This window comes from Tinamus guttatus, unplaced genomic scaffold (genome assembly GCF_059628265.1).
Source record: "Tinamus guttatus ecotype Peru unplaced genomic scaffold, ASM5962826v1 Tinamus_guttatus_pri_ptg000070l, whole genome shotgun sequence".
Lineage (NCBI taxonomy): Eukaryota > Metazoa > Chordata > Aves > Tinamiformes > Tinamidae > Tinamus > Tinamus guttatus.
This window is the reverse complement of record NW_028288604.1, coordinates 3,632,482-3,643,540: the sequence shown is the minus strand read 5'-3', so window position 1 is coordinate 3,643,540 and position 11,059 is coordinate 3,632,482.

The following is an 11,059-nucleotide window of genomic DNA, read 5'->3' as shown; positions in this document are numbered from 1 at the left end:
TTGGCTTCTCTGATCCTTTCCTGGATGTGCTCCTGCTTCTAACTGCACTTTTGGTACATCCTGCAAAGGAATATCTTCATCCTTCTGCCGGTTTATGGTGGTGGATCTATGTTCTGTGCTACCCTCTATTTTATACTTCATTGTCTCTCCACAGGTAATTTTAAATTTTATGTCTTCTATGACAACTCATAGTTCTTTGCCCAGGCCTGTCTCCTCTTGCACAAATCAAAATACTGTTTTATCTCCTTGATACCTTCCTGAAGATATCTAGTGATCAGCTCAGATTCTATATGTCTCCACTATTTTCTTTCTTCTGACAAAACCAATGGAAATCCTATCTGTCAATTAGACCTATCACCTAGTCATCATATTAACTGATATCAGTAACTAAAGAGGAGCAATCATTTAGAATTCCTTAATAGCTGATAAAGACAAATAAATACTTCTAAGGTGATTTAGTTGGGGTTTTTTTGTTTGTTTGATTTCTGTTAGGTGCTTGTGTCTGGACTGTATCTAAGTACTTTGAAACATCTCTAGTTCTCTTCTATCCATTCCCATATCTCTTTCTTACAGACTACTTCCTGTCATTTGCCATTTCAGTCCTTCAAGTTCTTCAAGTTCTTCTGCAGGGCCCCAAGGTAAGTAAGTAAGTAACACATTCTATCTTAACACATTCAAAATCTTTCTGTCAAATCATTTTGATAGCTTGGTACTTTGACCATCTCCATCCCTTTCTCTGAATTTTTCTTTTGATTGAACGTACTTTCTTGCACTGAACTCTTGATGACCCGCTTTCACATTCAAGGAAAGGCTTTCATGGTTTGTCTTAGCCATTTTCATTCTGCTAAGTCCAGTTGCTAAATTTTTTGCTAGGCTCTCCTTATTTTATCAGCTTTTCTTGATTCACATTGAGAAAAGTTTCCTTGTGAACATCTGCAGAACCGATTCACTATCTTAATTTAACTCTTTCTTTAAAACTCTCCTTTTCCCTGAAGCCTTCAAAATACTTCCCTAGTGCAGCAGCTATGTGCTAGTACTCTGTCTAGCTGCTAGGGCTGAGCCAACTGCCCATAATGCTAGCCAATAGGCCCCCTTGTTTCCTCATTTTTCTAATGTTAAAAATTGAGCCTGAACATTTCCCTAAAGGTGAGTTCAGCTATTCAAAGTGGTTAAGAATTCATAAAAGGGTGTACTGGCTTGATGGGAGACAGTGCAAATAGGAAGAGAACAGAAAATATTTTCTACAAATAACAGGGAATTTTAATAAAGTTCAACAGTCTGAAAACCAGTGTATTAAGCACAAAATTATGAAGCCAAAAAATCAATGAACCCAAATTAACATGACAAAAATAAGGCCAAACTATGGAATAAAATAATATGAGATAGTATATTTCATCTATAATCTCACTCTTCATAGCTTTGAAAATGAAAATCTCTTTCTGTTCAGTGGATTCAGTTGTGAATCATAAGGAAAAACAAAAGAAAAGGCAATTTTCTATTTTTATCATTATCATTATTGTCATCATCATCAAAACTCGTTCTTTAACAACCCATGATCATTAAGATGTCCACACTAAGGATTCCTGACTAGTGATCTACACGGTAGCCAGGTCTATCCATGACAAACTTTAAATGTTTTTCATCTTTCATTCTTTCGGTAAAATTCTGTTTCCCTCATATTCTTCTTATTGTCCTTCCTTTTCTCACCCTGTTCCTTTCTGTGTTTAAATTCTGATCATAACTACAACAGAAGTGAAATGGCAAGGATAGTGAAGGAGGTGAATTTGGCAAGATCAGTCATAGAACATCTCATAATAGTTAAAAAAGTCTAGAGTGAAAGCCATGATGCTAGAACTGCTTGTCCATAGCAGTTGGATGGAGCCTGTTGACATGTTGTGAAGACCACTCAGAGACCTACTATACCCATCTTTTGCTCTCCCATTTCTTTTCAGTCATGTCATTTTAAAAGAGGAAAATATGAATTATCACACTGATTAATTCAAAGTTCAGTAGCAGAGGTAACAATATGTTTTCCACTGTGAGAGAATGGGGCTACATCTAACTTGCTGAAGGTATTCGTCACAGGGAGCAATCCATGGCCTCAAGGACAAGTAGGGCAGAATGGCTCACTGCCTCACAGCTCAAAACTTCCTCTAGAGCAGACTAGCCTTGTTCACGTAGCATAACACTTAGTTTGAATTTTCTGTGGATCCTATTTGGCCTACCTCAGAATGAACAGCAAAAAAGGCCATTATATACATTTTTTCAGGTGTTTTTCTTTTTTCTCTCTTTCTTTATTATATTATATTATGTTTTTTGTTTTTTATTTTTATTTTAAAGAACTTTAAACAATGTAAAGACCTTGTACCCCTGGAGATTTTTGCAGCATGAAGCCAAGATTATGTTAAGTCTTTACTAAACATTAAGTGCTTGTTAGTGATTGGATTATGTTAGTATACTTGACTCTCTGAGCCCATTCATTCCTTTAAAATGAAAGCAATGACTCCAGTGGGTATTATTTGCTATTCCTCGATCCTAGACTATCAGCTTTTTGAGAGAGGCTTTCACTTTTTGAGACAGATTGTGCAGTGCCCAGCCATGGAGGTCCTTCTCCATGATTATAACCGTAAAAACAAGAAAAAGAAAAAAAGCAGCTAAGGCTAGTATGTGGACTTGTTTGTTCTGCTGGGGAATTTGGGAATAATTTCCAATTAGAATCAGAGGCTACGTGTTTTATTCCTCACAAACAGCCACAAACCTCACCACAGAGAGTGCCCTGCCTTTGTCCCTGACAGAAAGGTCCCTCCATCTCTTTCTAACAGACACACACACACACACAAAGGCAAAGCTACAAAGAAAAGAGCTCAAATAAGTCTCTCGAGCTATGCAGCCCCAGGTTAGGGAACAGGTGTTTCCAAAAGTTAGGAATTTGGGAATGGAAGAAGAGGTGAGCTCCTTTCCATGAGGAGACTTTGCCCCCAGGCAGGCCTTTAACTAACTGCTGAAGGCTTTCTCAGGGACCAGCCATCTGTCTAAGGGTGACCTATTCACTGAGTAAGTTACTGTGCCACAGAACCCATGCCTGTAGCCTTTGAGGGCTTATATGACCCAAAATACATTGCTGCATCTGACTCATCATTGCTCCTTTTCCAGAGAAGTTAAAATTTAGTTTCCAGATCAGTCTGAGGCCGAGTAACAGAAAAGACCATCATTGCTTTATACATTGCCAAAGGTAAATAAATCTTTTAAGTATCCCTTGAGCATGTGATTATGTTGCTATGTTTATAATATAATCTTATTTTATAGTGTTGAGGATGGGTAGTTTGCATAATTAACTGCCTAACATTACAGTCAAATTTCCAAGACAAATTAAAAAAAATAATTCATTCTAAGAGCACAAGTATATCCTTTAGGGTACTTGGTAATCTTTTCATCTTACATTCTTCATTGTCTTAGAAAAGTGTAAGTAAGTTCTCCAGTCACTCAGAACTGTGTTTTTCTATGTTTCTTTTGAAGTAGTTTTACAATGTATAAATAATTAGCTATTCACTGGGCAAGAGAGAGAAGATGAAAATAAGTCTAGGATCTTATAGAAGAGGAGGCACCCTATCTGGAATTAATTTCATCATCTGACTACTTAGTCTACTTGCAAAAAGTGTAGATTAACCACCCAAAGATAATCATCTAAATTTCCTTTATCATCATTAGAAAGAGACTTATGGCTCAAATTCATCCTCAGATAGGTCTTTAAGCTTAGGTAGATCTTTAACAATGGCAATGTTTTCCCATTGACTATAGAAGGATCCTAGAGGATGGTTTAAATAAATACCTATTGTTCAGATATCTAAAAACAGACAACATAAATCTTACATTCCACTTTGTGCCTTGATGATCACTTCAGTGCAAAACACAAAACAAAACAAAAAACTATGACCAAAAAGATGACTAAAAATGTGTTCTCTCTTTGAGATATCCCATGTCCAAGTGAAAAATTTGGGTTAATATCTAACTGTATTCTTCCTCCTGTTCCTTCAACTAAAATGATTTCCCCTTACTCCTTCGTAAACTGGTAGCATTCAGATGTCTGGTACTCTTTCCTACCATTTAAACCAGAATATCTTCTAAAACCTCTTGATTCCCTTGTTTCTCACTCATGAAGGAGGTGTAGTTGTTCCCTATGGATTCTTCATTGGGTAAAAAGACATTCTGGTGGCATCTCTGACAGATGAACTGAAATGTTGGACGGTGCTGATGATAGAAAGCATAATCTGAACCAGCATAACCAACATCAAGATAGACAGATCATGGTGTGAACCCTGCTCAGTGACCACTGGCTCAGCAGCCCCAGTTTGGACTACCTTCTAAACTGTAGGCCTCAGTCCTGATGTTCCCATAATCCTTCCATAATCTATCACATCTAATTATATTAACTTTCTCACTTTCATGTCATATGCCTCACTATTTCTGCAAGAGAAGTCAAGATTTCCAAAGGCGAGTCTGTTGTTTAAAGAAGAATGCACTTTTTTTTTTTAAGTTCATCATTGTATATAAGTACCTCAAGGGAGGGAGTGAGGAGGATGGTGCTGGCCTCTTTTCGCTGGCGGCCACCGACAGAGCTATGATTGTATCCCAGTTAGCTTAACTATTTAACGATATAGTCACATTACCATCAGTAGCTAGCAAAAAAAAAAGTGTATTTTCCTCTGGCTTTTTACTTCTCATGGTTTTGTAAAACTGAGTTAAAATGCTTTTTCCCTTTCTCAGCTGAGAATTCTGCCCAAAAACACAGCGGAAGTAAAAAAATAATTGAAAAGGAGTGTGAGCTTCTGTTGGGATCTGGCTGGAAAACATTGCTTAGTGGAAGGCAAAAGTGTTCCTACTTTTTCCCCGAATACTTTACAAGGCGAAGAACTTTAAAGACGAACGACAGCCAAAACTATTGGAAGATTAATGAGGATCCCTGCAGCCTGGTCTTTTATGGATCACCAGCTTTTCTTTCATCAGTTGTATTTACTCAGCAAGTAAATCTATTACTAAAAAATATGAAAAGATCTTCCACAAGCCTGCTTGAAGGTAAGAGACCCTAAACAAAAGAGTTAACAGCATTCTACGAACAAAGAAAGCCCTGGGGGCAGGAGATGTGTGGGAGAGCCTTAGGAAAACCTTCATCTTTTCCTGTCAATTAGTCATTTTGCTATTCACTGCCATGTAGCTCCTGAACTATCTTATCACAAATGGAAAGACAGCAACGCAGGGTGGTTAATCATATTACTGATTTGATCTTTTACTAAGCAATATTCTGAACCTCTTGGATTGTTGTTAAAACAAAAATGAATTTATTGCATACAGCATTTAAATCCTTTCGGATCAAAGTGTCTTCTGTTGCTGTCACATACTAATGAGGAGACTTGAGCCTAGTAAACCTTACATTTATCATGGAAAAAAAAAAGAAAAAAAAAAGAAAAGAAAAAAAGCTGTGTATGATATACATTTTTAATGACTTGTCTCAGACCTGGCATTAACTCATAATAGATTATATTTGTAACTTATTACAACAAATGCAATTTGTAATGATGCAAAATAGTCCATGGAGGTAGGATTCTATTGACAGAATTTTATCGTGATTTTGCTATACTCTTGATGACATGGTGGTAGTTTATGCTCTGCTAAAAATGATCATTCAAAACAGTCTACACTTTTTTTTTCAAGCCAGAAGCTCTTACATGTCCTCTATTTATCAACAGTAAGGCTCCACAAGACAAGAACAAGCTCTCTGATCACTGAGGAGCAAGACGAGAAAGTAAATTCAGCATATACGAAAAATTTTAACACAAAGCTAGACTCATTGCTACGTCTGTACCAAGAAACAGAACAGAGCCAGAATATGGCTTTAAGCACTGATCTGCAATCATCTACATACTTCATATCATTCATAACTGCTGGCAGATGCTCTGAATACTGGCTAGGGCTAACGAAAGCTGTCTTGGACTATGCCTGGTCTGGTTGATTAAACAGGCAGGACTGTTTCTAGGAGAGTTCAGGCATAGAAACATTGATCTGGATAAGCATATTTTTTTTTCTAAAACAAAATTTCCATATAACAATTAATAAATAAGTAGCTAAACAGTTTTATCTAAGATGCTTTGCAGACAAAAATTCTGATTTTATTTCTTCATTTGTCTTTGAAAGAAAATAAAATCACACCATCACCAAAAGAAAATCAAAATATATTCATTTTCTTCTTCCTTTGCATTTTGTTAAAAAATCATTGAGAAAGATGCAAAAGTGAAATTTTCTTTGAAAAGTTTATTGAAAATAAAGTTATTTTGCTGACCAGCACAAACTAAATATTCATTTACATGCACCATCTGATGATGCCAGTTTGTGCCAGGTACTATGGAAGATCCTGCAGATTTCCAGGTTGCCTACAAATATACCACGAGATACAAACCCTATGTTTGTGTTCACGTCCTATGGTCTGTTACAGAAGACAGGCTATAATAATAGCAGAAAAACATAGTCACAGAATCTTCTGTATTTTCTTCAGAGGCATATCAGAGCCTTTTTCTTTCTCTCCTTTTATTTGGCACCTTCAGCCTGCATCATGCAGCACTATATCCACAGATACACACAAATGTGCTTACAGGAGAGAAGTGGCAAATCAGAAAGAACCTGCTAGTTATGCCTCAAAACAGGCTGAAATCAGGCATCCTCACAATACGTTATCATACTCCTATCATCCAAAGCTATTCTATATGGCTATTTAAGCTCCCAATTTGAATTATTGTAGAAAATCTTCTAAAGTCAGTTGATGATTTTAGTCTGAGGTAGCAAGCCTTAAGATTAATACAGGCTGAGATTCAAAAGAATGTAACTCATGAGGTACTTCTGTAATCAGGCTAGGGACAACACAATCAAATACGGTCAAATGTTTCTTCAGTAGCATCTTCTAACTTTCTTTGTATTTCCAGGAAAGAGATACAAGCTCTTTCTCAGTCCTTTTGAGTATATTTTCATCCCCAAAGACTTACTATCCCAACACAACCCAGGAGGGGGCCAGCCCCAACAACTCACACACACATCAGTCAGGCTAGACTAATCAAAAAGAGTAATTTAAATGCAGCACATGCAGTGAAAACATGAGCTAAATGATCATTGTGATAACATTTGCAGGTGAGTCATTAAGTGGCTGTAATATTCAGTTGGAACATCGCTCTGTAATTCCTCTTTATTTCCGCTGATTAAACTATTGGTTAACAATATACCACAGAGATACAGACATGTTTGGTCAATGAACTGACCATTTTTGTTAAAATTTGGGTGAAACAACAATTTTTAGGCTAGAAATTATGCCTGTGAGCCCCATTCAACTCATGAAGTTACTTCTCTTAATCGATATTGTTGGTAAGTCGTTGGTCATCAAAGACCCACAGTACTGATCCTAGTCCATGACAGAAACATCTGAAACAACAGAATAATTACAATTCAATACAAACACAGTATACAGTACAGAACACAAATGTTATAAGGAATATTTGTATGTGTTAAAATGTATGGAATCCTTGAAATCAGTCAGAATCAGCAAGAATCTCCACAAACAGCCTTTACTTTGTGAAGTTTTCCACATATCTATACCACATTTCCAATCTCATAAAGCATGAGCATTCAGAAGACATTTACCAGCAAAAGTTTGTGATACAAGAGAAATTTACTGCTTGGCCACTCTGCTTCTAAAAACCCTCCAAAATATAGAATGAATCAGCTGGACACTTCAGTCAGGCCTGAATTCCATCTTTAATTTTTTCAGATGATCTGATTTTCCAGTAATTCCTTATTGAAATATTATTATTGAAATATCTTGTGGAGAAAAGTATATTTGCTAGATAAAAACATGCTAAATACTCTTTGCTCTATTCACTGGACACACTTCCTCTCATTTCATTTACACTTGCTTTCATCGCCTTTTTTATTTTAGTTTCTGTATTGTCTGTTGTTTACATCATATTTATTGTTGTCATAATAGTTGATCTTGCATAATGCTAATTACATAGAAAATAAGAAAAAACAGCATAATTGCTCTTCAGCTCTAGAGAAACTGAAAAAAATTAACATATTCCTTAAAAAATAAAAATTATTCATTTATTTTTCTCCACAAAATCTTAAACATAATATGTTCAAATATATCAAACTATTAACCTACTTTTTATTATTTATTAGCCTAGGTTTCATAAATACTAAATAATCTCACAAATGTTAAGTAATGAGAGTAGGAAGTTGAGATTTGACCATTCACATACAAAAACAGCAGAAAGTTGATAATTTTCAGAACAATAACAAAAATGTCATTGACATTTCAATGACATTAATAATGTCATTGAAAGTGTCTCATCTTAAACTTTTAAAACCTAGAAATTGTTCAACACTAAAGTTGTTTCTTTAGAGGGCTCTTTCATACTCCTCCTAATAAGTTGTCAATTTCTGAGTAAGCAGAAGCTGGACTGTATGTCAGGCACTTCAGAGTTTGGAACAAAATCTCTATTTTATCTTCTTGTTTGTTGTCTTCTGTTTTTTTTTTTTTTTTTTTTTTTTTAGCAAATTGTATTTTTACTCCCTTCCTTCTATAACAGTGGGTTTTTTTTTTGTGCCTATTTAAATCTATGTTTTGGATGAGTTCTGAAATCATATTTAGCAGCAGCCTGTTGAGCTTGACAAACAACAAGTGAAGTATATTTCGTGGACACACGTGCCATATTGTTGCGCACACAAATCAAACTGAGAAGATAAAAAGTCAGGCTTGTCATTCAGTCACTGAAAAGACTGTCTGGTTCACTTGCAATATTTGGTTGGTTAATTTGCAGGTTCATTTGGTCTACTGGGTGGTAGGCAGTGATCTTTAGCATTTGTCTATTGTAAGTGTACTATGAAAAGAATACATTTTAGCAGTAGTGACTGAAAGAGCATCTCCTACCATCTTTCTTATCCTGCGATAGCACACCCAGGAGAGCCAGGGGAATATTATAGCTCTTCTGTAACAGTGTTTTTGCTTGTTGAAATAACCGAGAATTTATTATAGTTGATGTATGATGTGCAGATATCAGCATACATTTATGCACTGTCTGTTCAAGGCAATCACCTTCACAGATAACATAATCTTTATTAACTTGAAGGTCTGGCTCTCTAATACTGGATTCCCCCACTCACTACTGTCACACTTCACCTCGATTGCACATTTCAATTCTGTCCAAACAAACCTATAGTCATCTTGTCAGTTTGCATGGCCTCAAAGTCTATGTCTGTATTAGTAAATAAAACACTGTTGAGGAATGTTCTGAAACATTGATTGTTTTTTGTACTGTTAAATCATTAAATCTAGAATCCAGCCAGAACAAACTAGCACTTTAGCAAACAAATCCCAGGCATAGGGTTTGCATGAGCAGGTACAATGCCCCATAAGGTATCTGGATGCAGATACCTGTTTTGGTGGTTAAGCAAGCTGGGTAGTGAAATATAGATGCTTCTGTACCAGCTTCATAAGATAGTCACAGACACAATTTCCTGAGAAAGACTTCACTGAAGTGGGTAAGAAAACTGTGGAAGAGCTGGGATCTCCTTAATCCTAATAACGGTATACTTTCTGTCTCACAGATAGTGCACTTCTTTTTTAAACTCAGTAAAGAGTAAATAACTACTAGGCTAATTCTAATATCCTAGGGTAATGAGCTTCTAGACATGAGTCTCAAAACACAGTTCTGACTCTCCTCAAAATATATTTAAGAACTTCTCACCCTCTCTCTCGGAAACTTCAAATTACCTAGCAGGACATCTACCTTCTCATAGTACTGAAGACTTTCAGCACTTCTGACCTTTCTGTTTGCTCGGCATTTCTAGTGATACCTATTTTGCCCTATACATAATACCTTCAACTTCAAAAGCATCAATGACCACAGATGAGAAGGTCAGTTTAATCAAACAGCCAAGAACTGCTGACTTCATTTCAGACCATCAATTCTACAGAAATAATAGAGACTCTGCTTCAAAGTGTGCAATGCCCATTGCAAGACATTTTCTAAACTAGCATAAATTTGGATGAGCTGGAAAACAGCTGTCAAATCCCTGATCAGTAATGAAATTGGAAGAAATAACCCATAGGAGTTGGAAGGCTGAGCACAGAATTTTAGCAGCCCTCATACACACAAAAATGTGTGATCCTTCAGGGAGAGAAGAATAAAAGAGAGTGTGAATTACACCCCTCATTATCTTCTGTCCAGCTCAAGCCTAGCTCCCAGTTGCACATATGCTTGAATCATAGTTTTCCTAAATTATCTCTTAAACTATGTCCTTTATTAAAGTTACATAAACAGAAAGATCACCCTAAACTTCTCACTTCTGGTCCCTTTGCAGTCTTCCTTCCACCTTGAAAAGGCAAAACAGATTTTCTTTGAGTTACGTGAGCGTAAAAAAAAAACCCAGACTGAACAGGGTGAACGCAAAATTTGAGCCCAAACTTAATTTTTATAGCCCATTTACAAATCGTTGAAATATAGGCTTGTAATGGAAATACTGACATGCCCTTAGCATAGAGCTACTATAAAACGATATATGTCATTTATGATTAATTGAGGAGAGTCTTAAAGCATCTTTTTTAAAAGCATCATCTTTCCATTTGCTTTATTTCCTGTAGTGTTATACCATAAAAAAAAGTTCCCCAATTTTGTCAAGTGTCAGAGGCATTCTGCTTATTTGCCCTTAATCATAATCCAAGCTTTTGACAAGTAATAATTTTCTGTATTTCACTTCAATCAAACTGATTTCACTGAAAATCCACGAAAAGGGGGTATAGAAACCCACTGTGCTTTTAATAATGTGTTTCCAATTGCTATATTGTTTCTAAATCCGTAAAATATAACTGGACTTAAAATAGATGCATGCCTAATTACATGACTAAAGTAGGAATACAAAACAAAACAAAACAAAAGATTGGTTTGCTATAGACTAAAATAAAAAAAGTTTCATTCTAAATGTTACACTTAGTATATTAATACCACTTTGTGAGTGTCGT